This window comes from Aotus nancymaae, unplaced genomic scaffold (assembly GCF_030222135.1).
Source record: "Aotus nancymaae isolate 86718 unplaced genomic scaffold, 86718_ANA_hifiasm-v0.15.2.pri h1tg000020l, whole genome shotgun sequence".
Lineage (NCBI taxonomy): Eukaryota > Metazoa > Chordata > Mammalia > Primates > Aotidae > Aotus > Aotus nancymaae.
In genome coordinates, this window is record NW_026988432.1 from 1,696,209 (window position 1) to 1,712,265 (window position 16,057).

The following is a 16,057-nucleotide window of genomic DNA, read 5'->3' on the forward strand; positions in this document are numbered from 1 at the left end:
AAATACAAAAATTAGCTGGGCTTGACAGCGTGTGCCTGTAATCCCAATTACTAGGGAGGCTGAGGCAGGAGAATTACTTGAACCTAGAAGGCAGAAGTTGCAGTGAGCCGAGATTGCACAACTGCACTTTAGCCTGGGCAACATTGGGAGACTCTGTCTCAAAAGAAAAAAAAAAATGTTGATTTACTTATGAATTAAAACTTTTCCAGAAAAATAGTTATCTTAAGAAGTAAGACTTTCCTCAACAAACTCAAAAAATAATAACTTTTTCAGTAAGTCTTTTCTTCCAAACAGTGATATAATAAATATTAATTTGGTTCAGACACAAACTTAATAATTCAAATTAAAGTGACTGGAAACTTTAAAACAACAAAACGGTTTAGTTTCCACACTGGGCATAATTTTGAAGCCCAAAGGCGGTCTAGGCTCTCGCTCTGCCTAGGGGGCACACCTCTGCACAGCTTCCCTGAGGTTCCCTTTGCTCTGCGGAAACACCTTCCACCCTGACGCCTTCCTGCCAGGACGCAGTGGCCTCCACTGCCCCTATTCTGCTTCCGCTTGCTTTCCTTCTGCTCAGCGTCAGCTCTTTCTGGGCAGTGTCCCAGGCCTCAAATAACACCTTCGGTCCATCATGCCTTCAAGTTTATTCCAATTTCTGGTCCCCAGAGTATTTGTTGTTCAGAAAGAGGTCTATTAATGCAACCTGGCTGGGCATGGTGGCTCATGCCTGTAATGCCTGTACTTTGGAAGGTGGAGCCAGAACTGCTTGAGTCCAAGAGTTTGAGACCAGTCTGGACAACACAGCGAGACGTTGTCCCTGTTTTTAAAAAGAGAATATCTAATCCATGCATCCTTAGATAAGGGCTTTTAACTGAGAGGAGCCCCAGGTAGGCTGCAGGAGATGGTGCCCCTGCTGGAACTGCATACTCACACATGCACATATGCACACCTCTCCACACACCTCCATTGTTCAGGGATCTCCGCAGCCCCAGGGGCCATCAAATCCATTAGGAGACCAGTGATCAAAGAAAGATGTGATCAAATGAAGGGACCCCCCTTTATAGAATGGCCTTCTGGGGGACAGCTGCATTTTGTTAAAGGCAGCTAAAAGGACTTGAGGTTTTTAGCAGCAGATATTCCTAATGCCTCCCAAGTCAGAATAGGTATTCTCTGCATTCCTACACAAACACACATACCAAAATGCACACGAAGCTGCCTGCATTTAACTGTTACCAAATCTAAAAATTTATCTAGAACAGTACTTTTCAGCTATGTGTTTCTGCCCCTTAAGAAAACAGAGTGTAGGTCACTGTAAGAGCTCACTGTATACAGGGGATGCATATGTAGATTTCCAAGGCAGTTTACCCAGACAGCCACCTCACACATAAAAATATGACCACTGTTTGCTTTAATTATTCACCTTTTCTGCTACTGAGAACTCTAAACTATGAAAATTAAACAAAAACTGATTGGACAATGATAAGAAAATGAGCAGCTCTGTTTGCCTTACATAAAGACTAGTTTCAAAATCAGTTTAAGTCTTTACATAAAGATTCTAAATAGAACATAATAGTTGTCTACCACCCCCAAAATAATAAAGCCTATCTCAGAGTTGTGTGGAATAAATGAGACAATGCTTCCTGCAGCTACTGGGACAAGGAACTGCCAATGACTTAGGACTATGGCCATCTCTTTACTCAGTGCCCGACTCATCACTCCATAATCCCACTACTCCATGACTATATTCAGGACTGGTTTGTCACGACTTGGACTGATCTTCTATCCCAATCAGGCCCACCAATCAGGCTAATCAGCTAAATCTTAATGGCAAAGGTCTTTTATTCACCACCTAGAGACCCTACATTGATTTATACAAAATGTCTATTTGAGGCCAAGTTCCAACAAAACTTACTGCATTTATAGCATTCCATGGATTTCACTCAACCTACCTTCCTATGAAAAACTCTTAAGCAGTGTACATTTAAAATCTCAGTTATCCATAAGTCTTGATGTATTTCATATTAAAATGAGAGATAAAACAGTTTCCGTTTCTGAGTACTTTCTAAAATAACTGAGCTAGCCTTCAAGCTTTTTATGTTTTTGTTTTTACATTTTGAATAAAAATCTTTCTAAAATATGGTTGATCTTCCTCGCTCTACTCTCAGTATACACCACCCTCAGGTCCCTACTCCCTCACCCCCTATTCCTCCAAGACGCCAGCCCTCTGGCCAGGCACCCACACTGCTCCCACCCTCTCATCCTGACACCACACGCTGTGTCATCACAAGTACACCTGGGACGCTAGGCATCATGCCACTCCAAACTGCTACCACTTTAGGTCATCTCTAGTATCTTTTCTTTTCTTTCCTTTTTTTTTTTTTTGAGACAGAGTTTTACTCTGTCACCCAGGCTGGAATTCAGCGTGCAATCTCCACTCATTGCAACCTCCGCCTCCCAGATTCAAGTGATTCTCCTGCCTCAGCCTCTGGAGTAGCTGGAATTACAGGCATGCGCCACCACGCCTGGCTAATTTTTGCATTTTTAGTAGAGACCAGGTTTCACCACATTGGTTAGGCTGGTCTCAAACTCCTGATGCTGCCTCAGCCTCCCAAAATGCTGGGATTACAGGCTTCAGGCACTGTGCCTGGCCTCTTCTTTACTTGTATTTAAAACTCCCTTCTACCTTCTTCCCTGTTTGCCACTGCTCCTCCCACATTTGTCAGCGTTCAGGTTTTAACACAGCTGGTCTTTATCAGGTAAAACTCTAAAGTGTTTGGACCCTGTAACACTTTCTGCTTCAAAGCCTGGCACATAATGTGTACCTAACAAATACATGTTAAATATTTGGAGATAGACAGGCGCTAGTGGCTTTTTTTTTTTTTTAACCCTCTTTCCACTTGTCTGAAGCTCCCAAAACCAATTTATCTAATTCCCACCTTCAGCCTCACTGGCTCATGTCCTCCACCTCAAAACTGCCTATATTAGATTCAATCTTTTCCCAGTTTAAGTACCCTTTAACTATTCTTATTTTATACACACATACCTGGCCCACGTGGCTGTTCCCAGGAGCTGGCTGAAATAAGTCTGCATAATTTTCTTTGTAGAGTCTCTCAGAAAGCCAAATGCTCGGACTGGGTAACAACACCAGCCAGGGGCACCTGCTTTCTTCCAGGAAGGCGCACTCACCTGTCACTCAAAAGCACCTGCACTGAGAAGTAGAACCGGAGAAGACTCCTGCCCTTTCTGAATCCTACCTCAAACCAGAAAAGATTGCCCTTTCTGAATCTTACAGTGAACCAGAGATGATGCCGATCCTTTCTGAATCTTACTGATTATCTACTCAAATGGATTTACTCATAAGGGGGTACTCAAATGGAAATGAAATGTAACTCATATGGAAAATTCATCCCTAACCTGTATTCAACAGGAAAAGGAATATGTTCTGAATGGTATCACTTTTGAAAAAAAAAAGTCTCGGGGGAGCAGAGATATATCATGCATTTGCTTATATATTCAAAAAAAAAATCTGTAAAACCACAGAAAAAAATTAGTATTGGCTGCCTGTGAAAAAGGCAACTATCTGACTGGAAACAGGGGCTGGAGAGGGAGACATACATAATTATCACAGGTGAATGCTGAATCATGATAATGTATTACCAAAAACAATTAAACATAAATAAAATAACTTCATGGGAGGTGGGGGGAAGTCGAGTCATATTGTCCATGCCCTTGTTGTATAGCTAAGGAAACTCACACCCAGAGAAATTAAGCCACATAGTCAAATTTACATAATTAACCAGTGGCATAACTAGTACTAATTTTCAATTAATAATCCAGGACACTCTCCTAATTAATTATGCTTAAGATAATGGCTTCTGAGATAAGACCCCAGTTGCTGGGCCATGCACAGTGGCTCATGCCTGTAATCCCAACACTTTGGTAGGCCAAGCGGGGCAGACCATCTGAGGTCAGGGGTTCAAGACCATCTTGGCCAACATGCCAAAACCCCATCTCTACTAAAAATACAAAAATTAGCCAGGCATGGTGGCCCAAGCCTGTAATCCTAGGTACTCAGGAAGCTGAGGCAGGAGAATTGCTTGAACCTGGGAGGCAGAGGTTGCAGTAAGCCAAGATTCGCACCATTGCACTCCAGCCTGGGAGACAAGAGGGAAACTCCATCTCAAACAAACAAACAAACAAAAAATACAAGGACCCTAGTCGCTACTTTAAGCCTAGTAAGAGCAACAGACAAACTTGGATTTTGTCAGCAATAACATATATTAATATGTAAGCCTAAGACTGTGTATTCAATTAAGAGCCAAGCCAAAGTAGGACCCTAGTTATCAAAGGCATGAGTTGTTTCAGTGAAACAATTAAATTCCAAAACTTTGGTATTTGCCATAAAAATGATATAAAGTACAAGTGTGACATGATAAATATCTGTTAAGAAACTCAATAAATGGTCCCTAATAGCGTCAGTTCACTCATATTCTTACAGCAAACTGTTTTCCAAGACAGGTTCACCTGGCCAGGTGCAGTGACTCATGCCTGTAATCCCAGCACTTTGGGAGGCCAAGACAGGTGGATCACCTAAGGTCAGCAGTTCGAGACCAGTCTGACTAATATGGTGAAACCCCACCTCCACTAAAAATACTAAAATTAGCTGGGCATGGTGGTGTGAACCTATAATCCTAGTTACTCAAGAGGCTTAGGCAGTAGAATTGCTTAAACCCGGGGATGGAGGTTGCAGTGAGCCAAGGTTGCAGTAAGCTGAGATGCACTACTGCACTCCAGCCTGTGTGACAGAGCAAGACTCCATCTCAAAAAAAAAAAAACAGGTTATAAAGACCATGCTGATAAAACAGGATTCAGTAAAAAGAATGACTTGTACCTGGAGGCAGAAGTTGCAGTGAGCTGAGATCGAAGCACTGCACTCCAGCCTGGGTGACAGAGCGAGACTCTCTCTCAAAAAAAAAAAAAATAAGTTCACCTTTAACCAGGTGGTTCAATGCTCATTGTCAGTATCTGCATGTATTCATGTAAACTCTTTCTTTTCATGCTTAATGTTATTAAGTCTCCCTCATTTTTTAAAGGAACATCAACCCCCTTTGAAATACTTACTTTACTATCTGTAAATTTTTATTTCTAAAGAAAGACTGTAGGCGAGGGATCCAAGATGGCTGATTAGGAGCACCTCAGGATTGCAGCTCCCAGCGAAAGCGCAGAGGGTAAGTGGACGCCGCATTTCCAGATGGATGTTTATTGCCCACAGACCAGGAGATTCCCAGGCTGAGGAGCCCCAAGGGTCACGAGCACCGCTGGTTTGGCCAGCAAAGTTGTTTTCGCCCGCGCGGCTGTTTTGCCGGCGCCCCGGGGCAGCAGTTCTCCATACAAAATGCACGGGTCCGGGCGCCATTTTAGCTGGTGATTGGAGCTCCTGGCCGACAGAGTCACCCATTCAACTGATTAAAAAGGGGACTGAAACAGAGCCAGGCCAGGAGATTCCTGGGCAAAAAAACACCACAAATCTCAGCACGGCTATTTCATCCAGCGCAGTGGGTTGCCACATGGGAAATCACACAGATCCCAGTGCCTTTTCAACAGGCGACTGGAACACCTGGTAGACAGAGTCGACCGATCAACTTAAAAAAAAAAAAAAAAAAGGTGGGGCTCTAAGGCAGGGAGCCAGGTGATCAGGCTCGGCTGGTCCCACCCCCACAGAAAAACAGCAATCGGAAACGCTCTGGATTGAGAGTTTCACAGCAAGCATAGCTGAACCCGGGACAGTCCAGCTCTGTGGGGGAGGGGCGTCCATCATTACCAAGGTAGTCCACCATTACAGAGGTAGTTAGCCTGCCATTGCCGAGGCAGCCTGCCATTACAGAGAGAGTCCACCATTATAGAGGTGGGCCGCCATTGCCGAGGCAGTTCTAACTACACCTGTATAAACAGGACTGCAGGGAAGTTCACACAGCAGCTCAGCAAAGCCTCTGCAGGCAGACAGTGACTAGGCTGTCTCCTCTCTGGGCAGGGCAGCCCTGAAAAAAGGCAGCAGCACAACAGAAACTCATAAATAAAGCCCTAACTCCCTGGGACAGAACACCTGGGAAAAAAAATTTTAAAAGGGGTTTATGAGTTCTGCTGCAGCAGACTTAAACATACCTGCGCAGCAGCTCTGAATGAAAAACGGAGCTCACATCTCAGCACTTGAGCTCCTATAAAGGACAGACTGTCTCCTAAAGCAGCTCCCTGACCCCCGTATATCCAAAGAGTCACCTCATAAAGGAGAGCTCAGTCTGACCTCTGGCAGGTATCCTTCAGGGACAAAGATAGCAGAAAGAAAGTGGCAGCAACCCTTACTGTTCTGCAGCCACTGCAGGTGATCCCCAGGCAAGCAGGGCCTGGAGTGGACCTCAGCAGTCCTACAGCAGAGGGGCCAGACTGTTAGAAGGAAAACTAAGAAACAGAAAGAAATAACTTCATCATCAACAAACTGGATGTCCACTCAGAGACCCAATCTGAAAGTCAACAACTACAAAGACGACAGGTGGATAAATCCACTAAGATGGGAAGAAACCAGCACAAAAAGGATGAAAACACCCAAAACCAGAACGCCTCTCCTCTTGCAAGGGATCACAACTCCTCACCAGCAAGGGAACAAGGCTGTATGGAGAATGAGTGTGATGAATTGACAGAATCAGGCTTCAGAAGGTGGGTAATAAGAAACTTTTGTGAGCTAAAAGAACATGTTCTAACCCAATGCAAAGAAACTAAGAACTTTGAAAAAAGATTTGATGAAATGCTAATGAGGATAAACAACTTAGAGAGGAATATAAGTGAATTGATGGAGCTGAAAAACACAACACGAGAACTTCGCAAAGCATGCACAAGTTTCAACAGCCGAACTGACCAAGCAGAAGAAAGGATATCAGAGGTCGAAGATCAACTCAATGAAATAAAACGAGAAGGGAAGATTAGAGAAAAAAGGGTAAAAAGAAAAGGAACAAAGTCTCCAAGAAATATGGGACTATGTGAAAAGACCTAATCTAAATCTACGTTTGATAGGTGTACCTGAATGTGATGGAGAGAATGAATCCAAGTTGGAAAATACTCTTCAGGATATTATCCAGGAAAACGTCCCCAACCTAGCAAGGCAGGCCAATATTCAAGTTCAGGAAATAACAGAGAACACCACAAAGATATTCCTCAAGAAGAGCAACCCCAAGGCACATAATCATCAGATTCACCAGGGCTGAAATGAAGGAGAAAATGCTAAGGACAGCCAGAGAGAAAGGTCAGGTTACCCACAAAGGGAAGCCCATCAGACTCACAGCAGATCTCTCAGCAGAAACCATACAAGCCAGAAGAGAGTGGGAGCCAATATTCAACATCCTTAAAGAAAATAACTTTCAACTCAGAATTTCATATCCAGCCAAACTAAGCTTCATAAGTGAAGGAAAAATAAAATCCTTTGCGAACAAGCAAGTACTCAGAGATTTCATCGCCACCAGGCCTGCTTTACAAGAGCTCCTAAAAGAGGCACTAAACAGAGAAAGGAACAACCAGTGTACTGGCCACTCCAAAAACATACTAAATGGTAAAGAGCACCAACATAATGAAGAAACTGCATCAACTAATGGGAAAAACAGCCAGCTAGCATCAAAATGGCAGGATCAAATTCACACATAACAATATTAACCCTAAATGTAAATGGGCCTAAATGCCCCAAACAAAAGACACAGACTGGCAAATTGGATAAAAAGCCAAAACCCATCCGTGTGCTGTATCCAGGAAACCCATCTCATATGCAAGGATACACAAAGGCTCAAAATAAAGGGCTGGAGGAAGATTTACCAAGCAAATGGAGAGCAAAAAAAAAAGCAGGAGTTGCAATTCTTGTCTCTGATAAAATAGACTTTAAACCAACAAAGATCAAAAGAGACAAAGAAGGACATTACATAACGGTAAAAGGATCAATGCAACAAGAAGAACTAACGATCCTAAATATATACACACTCAATACAGGAGCACCCAGATACATAATGCAAGTTCTTAATGACTTACAAAGAGACTTAGACTCCCACACAATAAAACTGGGAGACTTTAACACCCCATTGTCAATATTAGACAGATCAACGAGACAGAAAATTAACAAGGATACCCAGGACTTGAACTCACACCTGGACCAAACAAATCTAATAGACATTTACATAATTCTCCACCCCAAATCCACAGAATATACATTCTTCTCAGCACCACATCACACCTACTCTAAAATTGACCACATAATTGGAAGTAAATCATTCCTCAGCAAATGCAAAAGAATGGAAATCGTAACAAACAGTCTCTCAGACCACAGTGCAATCACGTTAGAACTCAGAATTCAGAAACTAACTCAGAACCGCACAGCTTCACTGGCTCTTGAATGTTGACTGATAAACAATGAAATGAAGACAGAAATAAAGATGTTCTTCGAAACTAACGAGAATGAAGACACAACATACCAGAATCTCTGGGACACATTTAAAGCAGTCTCTAGAGGAAAATATATAGCAATAAATGCCCACATGAGAAGCAAGGAGAGATCTAAAATCAACAACACCCTATCATCAAAATTGAAAGAGCTAGAGGAGCAAGATCAAAAAAACTCAAAACCTAGCAGAAGACAAGAAATAACTAAGATCAAAGCAGAACTGAAGGAGATAGAGACACAAAAAACCCTTCAAAAAAATCAATAAATCCAGGAGCTGGTTTTTCAAAAAGATCAACAAAATAGATAGACCACTAGCCAGATTAATAAAAAAGAAAAGAGAGAATAATCAAATAATGCAATAAAAAATAATAAAGGGGATATCACCAGAGATTCCACAGAAATACAAACCATCATCAGAGATTATTACAAACAACTCTATGCACATAAACTAGTAAACCTGGAAGAAACAGATAAGTTCCTGGACACTTGCCTCCTCCCAAGCCTAAACCAGGAAAAAGTCAAAACCCTGAATAGACCAGTAACAAGCTCTGAAGTTGAGGCAGCAATTAAGAGCCTACCACCCAAAAAAAGCCCAGGTCCTCATGGGTTCACAGCCAAATTCTACCAGACACACAAAGAGGAGCTGGTACCATTCCTTCTGAAACTATTCCAAACAATACAAAAAGAGGGAATCCTTCCCAAATCATTTTATGAGACCAACATCATCCTGATACCAAAACCCGGCAGAGGAGACTCAGCAAGAAAAGAAAACTTCAGGCCAATATCCATGATGAACATAGATGCAAAAATCTTCAATAAAATACTGGCAAACCGACTGCAACAGCACATCAAAAAGCTTATCCACCATGATCAAGTACGCTTCATCCCAGGGATGCAAGGCTGGTTCAACATACACAAGTCTGTAAACGTAATTCACCACATAAACAGAACCAAAGACAAAAACCACGTGATTATCTCAATTGATGCAGAGAAGGCCTTTAACAAAATTCAACAGCCCTTTATGCTAAAAACCCTCAATAAACTAGGTATTGACAGACGTATCTCAAAATAATAAAAGCTATTTACAACAAACCAACAGCCAATATCATACTGAATGGGCAAAAACTGGTAGCATTCCCTTTGAAATCTGGCACTAGAAAAGGATGCCCTCTCTCACCACTCCTATTCAATATAGTACTGGAAGTTCTAGCCAGAGCAATCAGGCAAGAAAAAGAAATAAAGGGTATTCAAATAGGAAAGGAGGAAGTCAAACTGTCTCTATTTGCAGACGACATGATTGTATATCTAGAAAACCCCATCATATCAGCCCAAAATCTCCTGAAACTGATAAGCGACTTCAGCAAAGTCTCAGGATACAAAATCAACGTGCAAAAACCACAAGTATTCCTATACACCAATAACTTAAAGAAAGCCAAATCAAGAATGAACTGCCATTCACAATTGCGACAAAGAGAATAAAATATCTAGAAATACAACTAACAAGGAACGTAAAGGACCTCTTCAAGGAGAACTACAAACCACTGCTCAACGAAATAAGAGAGGACACAAACAGATGGAGAAACATTCCATGTTCATGGTTAGGAAGAATCAATATCATGAAAATGGCCATACTGCCCAAAGTAATTTACAGATTCAATGCTATGCCCATCAAGCTACCAATGACCTTCTTCACAGAACTGGAAAAAACCACCTTAAACTTCATATGGAACCAAAAGAGAGCCCGCATAGCCAAGTCAATTCTAAGCAAAAAGAATAAAACGGGAGGCATCACACTACTGGACTTCAAACTATACTACAAGGCTACAGTAATCAAAACAGCATGGTACTGGTACCAAAACAGAGATACAGACCAATGGAACAGAACAGAGGCCTCGGAGGCAACACAACACATCTACAACCATCTGATCTTTGACAAACCTGACAAAAACAAGAAATGGGGAAAGGATTCCCTGTTTAATAAATGGTGTTAGGAAAACTGGCTAGCCATGTTCAGAAAGCAGAAACTGGACCCCTTCCTGACACCTTACACTAAAATTAACTCCAGATGGATTTAAAGACTTAAACATAAGACCTAACACCATAAAAACCCTAGAAGAAAATCAAGGCAAAACCATTCAGGACATAGGCATAGGCAAGGACTTCATGACCAAAACACCAAAAGCATTGGCAACAAAAGCCAAAATAGACAAATGAGACCTAATTAAACTCCACAGCTTCTGCACAGCAAAAGAAACAGTCATTAGAGTGAATCAGCAACCAACAGAATGGGAAAAAATTTTTGCAGTCTACCCATCTGACAAAGGGCTGATATCCAGAATCTACAAAGAACTAAAACAGATTTACAAAAAAAAAAAAAAAAAACAAGCCCATTCAAAAGTGGGCAAAGGATATGAACAGACACTTTACAAAAGACATACATGAGGTCAACAAACATATGAAAAAATGCTCATCATCACTGGTCATTAGAGAAATGCAAATCAAAACTACACTGAGATATCATCTCACGCCAGTTAGAATGGCGATCATTAAAAAATCTGGAGACAACAGATGCTGGAGAGGATGTGGTGAAATAGGAACACTTTTACACTGTTGGTGGGAGTGTAAATTAGTTCAACCATTGTGGAAAACAATGTGGCGATTCCTCAAGGACCTAGAAATAGAAATTCCATTTGACCCAGCAATCCTATTATTGGGTATATATCCAAAGGATTATAAATCGTTCTACTATATGGACATATGCACACAAATGTTCATTGCAGCACTGTTTACAATAGCAAAGACCTGGAACCAACCCAAATGCCCATCGATGATAGACTGGACAGGGAAAATGTGGCACATATACACCATGGAATATTATGCAGCCATCAAAAACGATGAGTTCATGTCCTTTGTAGGGACATGGATGAACCTGGAAACCATCATTCTCAGCAAACTGACACAAGAACAGAAAATCAAACACCACATGTTCTCACTCATAGGCAGGTGTTGAACAATGAGAACACATGGACACAGGGAGGGGAGCATCACACACTGGGGTCTGTCGGGGGGAAATAGGGGAGGGACAGCAGGGGGTGGGGAGTTGGGGAGAGATAGCATTGGGAGAAATGTCAGATATAGGTGATGGGGAGGAAGGCAGCAAATCACACTGCCATGTGTGTACCTATGCAACAATCTTCCATGTCCTTCACATGTACCCCAAAACCTAAAATGCAATTAAAAAATATATATATATATATTAAAAAAAAGAAGACTATAAACTTGGAAAGATGGATGATCAGGCACTACATATATGTTATCCAAATTAAACAAAACCACAGCATATTAAATTATAATAAAATAACACCTCAAGTGTATATAGCCTCACCTTTAACCAGAACTCTAAAAATTCTAGGCTCAGGATCTGAAAGTAACAGGGTCTTTCTGAAAATGACCCAGCAGCATACTGCAAAGCAGAATGCTTTCATTGACAATGCAAAAAAATTAATTTTCTATATGTAGTATAATTTCTTGTTCTGTTCACTGCCATTATTCTATTTTCACCTCTACAAACATACAATTTGTGTGGACATCAAAACAACACGCTTATTTACTTTTAGACCAAGTAGAGCCAAAGAGTGCCACAGAGAACTGTGAAGAGCCCATTCTGAGATTCTGCCCCCATTTTCAATAAAACATGCATCTTCGAAGGTGGGTATCTGTACATCAAAATATGGATACACGGCAGAGACTGGGAAGACACTGATAAATAAGCACCTGGAGTCAGACAACTTGAGGGTGAGTCTCATTCCTGCCAAGTTATGAGTTGTGAGTCTCCAGCAAGCCAAATAAATAAACTCCCTCAGCCTGATTCTGTACCCAAAGATAAGGATAATGATTTCTGTCCTACCTATTCACAGGGTTGTTAAGATTCAAGTTATATGATAAATGTGAAATAACTTTTAAAATACTTTTTAAGGCACACACCCATCAGATGGCTACAATTAAAAAGACAGACAACACTATGGATTGATGAGGAAATGAAGTAACTGGAAATCTCATATATTGCCAGAGGGCATGAAAATTGCTATGGCAACTCTTGAAAACTATTTTGCAGCATCAAAAAAAGCTAAATACATGCATACTTATAATCCAGCAGTTGCATTGGATAATACAAATCCAACAGAAATGTGTACGTATGTGCACCAAAAAGCCATGTTTAAAACATTCATAGTAGCACAATTTACAACGGGCAGCAATGAAATACACAAACGCCCTCCAACAACAGAATGGGGAAATACGTTAGAGCAGTTTTTATGATGGAATACTATCAAACAGTGAGAATGAGAAAACTTCTGCTCTGCACAAAAACATGGACGCATCTCACATTTTTACCAAAAGAAGCCAGATGTAAGAATACAATCTGTATGGTTTCATTTTATTTAAAAAGGTCAACAAATAGGCAAAACTAACCTTTGTTTTAGAAATCGGGAAAGTGGCTAGTAGCAAAGAGGAGGGTCCTTACTGGGATGGAGCTTACTGAAGATTTCTTAGGGTGCCACCAATGTCTTCTTTCTTAATCTGGGTGCCGCCTACGTAAGTGAGTTCTCCTTGTGAAAAATTTCATTGAGCCAACCACAATTTCTATTCTTCTCTGTATATTATATATCAATATAGTTTACTCAAAAGTCAAGTGCTATAATACATAACTTGTTTTCTCTTCCCGTCTTTTCCCCTAGATTGGGGGTCAAGTAACTATGGTCTAGCCTTTTTGGCACACAAAGGTTCACTGAAACTACTCAGATCTGCTATATGTACAACAGAGGTCATACAACCTATAAAGTCTAAAACATTTACCATATGACCCTTAACAGAAAGAATGCTTGCCAACTCCTGCACTAAATCGTAAACTATGACTCCACCTGGCATCACAGCCATCACAACTGCAATCCCTGAAATTTCCAAGACTTTCCACACATCACAGCACTCCTCCTACCACAGTGAAGTCCCTGAGTGATAAAGGCATTAAAGGTTTATATCGCTTTACATTATTTTCTACAGTAAAAATCTCTAATGTTTACTTAACCATAATCTCCCTAAAGCTCATAAGGCCCTGTCTTAGTCATGGGATGGAAAGACTGGTTGCTCTCCTAAATAATCATTTTATGAAAATTAACACAATAAAGACAATTGTCTCTTTCTCACTACTGTGCCCAAGATCAATGTACTTCACGCCACATATTTTTAACCCATCCACTGAATGTTCTCTGCCAAGCATTTTTAAGCTGATAAATGTGACGTTGAGTATTTGAGCCTAGTTTGCTGTCCAGTGATGCAAAAGTATGTATTTCCTAAAAATATGCAGTTTTCTGACAAGTACCATCAGCAATTTTCAAGGTGACTTTAAGTGATACACAAATAACTAATTCTAATGGCTATGTATTCATTTTAATGTGTCTTGACATAAAGTATCATTGCCACATCAAAACAGTATGAAATTTGCAAAAGGACAGAGACACTAGTGAGAGTCCAGAAGTAAACACATATATATATTATCCATTGATTTCTGACAAGAATGGCAGTATCATTCAATGAGGCAAGAATAGTCTCTTCAATAAATAGTTCTAGCAGAAGTGGATAAACACAGGAAAAAATAAAGGCTGGGCATAGTGGCCTGTAATCCCAGCACTTTGGGAGGCCAAGGCAGGTGGATCACCTGACATCAGGAATTTGAGAACAGCCTGGCCAACATGGTGAAACCCCGTCTCTACTAAAATTTAAAAATTAGCCAGGCATGGTGGCAGGTGCCTGTAATCCCAGCTACTCGGGAGGCTGAAGCAAGAGAATTGCTTCAACCTGGGAGGCAGAGGTTGCAGTGAGCCGAAATCCCACCATTGCACTCCAGCCTGGGCAACAAGAGTAAAACTCTGTCTCAAAAAAAAAAAAAAAAGAATTCAGACCTTCACCTCACACCATATACAAAAATTAAATCAGATCAAAGACTTCAATTTAAGGACTAAAACTATAAAACTCTTAGAAGAAAAACATAAGCTTCATAACTATGAATTTGGCAACAGTATCTTAAATCTGACACCAAAAGATACAAATAACCAAAGGAAAAAAACATAAATTACACTTCATTAAAATTTAAAACTTTTGTGAAGGATGGGTGCTGTGGCTCATGCCTATAATCCCAGCACTTTGGGAGGCTGAGGCAAGCGTATCACTTAAGGCCAGGAGTTCAAGACCAGCCTGACCAACATAGCGAAAACCCATCTCTATTAAAAATACAAAAATTAATGAGGCTGGGCGTGGTGGCTCACACCTGTAATACCAACACTTTGTGAGGCCGAAGACGGCAGATCACCTGAGGTCAGGAGTTTGAGACCAGCCTAACCAACATGCAGAAACCCCATTCTGGCCGGGCGTGGTGGCGCATGCCTGTAATCCCAGCTACTTAGGAGGCTGAGGCAGGAGAATCACTTGAACCCGGGAGGCAGAGGTTGCAGTGAACCGAGATCACCCCATTGTACTCCAGCCTGGACAACAAGAGTAAAACTCTGTCTCAAAAAAAAAAAAAAAAAAAAATAGCCAGAGGTGGTAGAATTTGCTTGTAATCCCAGCTACTCCAGAGGCCGAGGCACGAGAATCACTTGAACCTGGGAGGCAGAGGCTGCAGTGAGCCAAGATGGCACCACTCCAGCCTGGGCGTCAGAGCGAGACTCTGTCTCAAAATAAATAAATAAACGCACAAATAAAAAACTTTTGTGCATCAAAGGGCACTATCAAGAGGTGAAAAGGGCCAGGAATGGTGGCTTACACCTGCAGTCCCAGCTACTTGGGAGACTAAGGCAGGAGGATAATTTGAGGCCAAGAGTTTAAGGGCAACATAGAAAGATCCTGTCTTTAAAAAATAAAAGATAAAAATGTAGCCAGGCATGGTGGCAGACACCTGTAGTCCCAGCTACTTGGGAGAGTGAAGCAGGAGAATCACTTGCACCCAGGGGTTTGGAGCTGCAGGGAGCTATGCTCGCAACACTGCACTCCAGCCTGGGCAACTCAGAGTGAGACCATGTCTCAAAGAAAAATATTATAAAGAATGTATAAATAGCAGGCTAATGGATGGTGAGGTACAAATGGCACTTAAAAATACTTATTGAGCCAAAAGAATGCAAGAAAGAAAAGGGAACATAAAATGATGGACCAAGTAGAAAACTATGTCTCAAAACAGGCTTAAATGTACTTAAAATCAGCATATCAATTAAAGACAAAGATTATCAAGCCATACTTAGAAAAGTTAACTATAGGCTGCTTTTAAGAGACACAATTTACATATAAGGACAGAGGGACACATTTGTAAAATAATGAAAAAAGAAATTCTATTAGAACACTAACCAAAGTAGTCATGATGCAGGTGTACCAATATTAAACAAAGGAGGCTTTACAGCAAACATCATACTAGATATACAGCATGATTTATTTCATAAAGATAAAAATGGTTAATATACCAGGAAAGTATAAGATCTTTAAATCTGTATGGTTAAAAATGTAGCTTCAAAATAAAAAGATTGATAGAATATAAGAATA

General features: G+C 41.0%; 1 protein-coding gene across 7 annotated transcripts in view; it reads right to left on the reverse strand.

Annotated features, from left to right (window-relative positions):
• The window catches only part of ZNF236 (zinc finger protein 236), a 156,212-nt gene that overhangs the window by 126,154 nt on the left and 14,001 nt on the right, over positions 1 to 16,057 (reverse strand). Inside the window, exon 1 of one of the 7 annotated variants that reach the window (XM_012465426.3) lies at positions 12,944 to 14,172. The exons of the other annotated variants lie outside the window; for them this stretch is intronic. The gene's annotated coding sequence lies outside the window, so the exon portion shown is untranslated. Of the gene's footprint in view, positions 1 to 12,943; positions 14,173 to 16,057 lie in introns of those variants that run through there. 7 annotated transcript variants of the gene reach the window in all.